Source organism: Mizuhopecten yessoensis, unplaced genomic scaffold (genome assembly GCF_002113885.1).
Source record: "Mizuhopecten yessoensis strain PY_sf001 unplaced genomic scaffold, ASM211388v2 scaffold987, whole genome shotgun sequence".
NCBI lineage: Eukaryota > Metazoa > Mollusca > Bivalvia > Pectinida > Pectinidae > Mizuhopecten > Mizuhopecten yessoensis.
The window spans coordinates 84,584-85,053 of NW_018403821.1; positions in this window are offsets into that span (position 1 = coordinate 84,584).

Sequence of the window (470 nt, forward strand, 5' to 3'; positions counted from 1 at the left end):
TTGGTGCCCCGGACTTCTTCCGAACCAGAAACATTCTGGAGTAAAAACTGGGAGTGCATCCCGACATAGGATTCTCCTCGACCGCGCCCTTGGTAAGCATGGTCCTTACTTCCTCCTGGAGCGCCAGAGCCTTTTCCGGATCCCCCGGTGGAGGAAAAAGTTTGGTTCCGATGCTAAGGGCGGATCCCGCACTAGCGGAATGCCTAACCCCTCCTTGATCACAGACAAGGCCCATGCGTCTTCCGTAATTTCCTTCCACTCTGGAAGGAACACAGAAAGACGACCCCCCAAAGGAAGATCTGGTCAAGGCAGATCGAGACCTTGCCAGGCAAGAGAACCGTCTGCTGACCCGAAGCCTAATCCTGCGGGAGAAGGACCTAAGCTTGAGCCGAGAGGACTGCAGTATTCCTGGCCAAACTCGTCGCCTGACACGACCAAGGAGGGAAGAAGAGAGTCAGGAACCCTTCTTC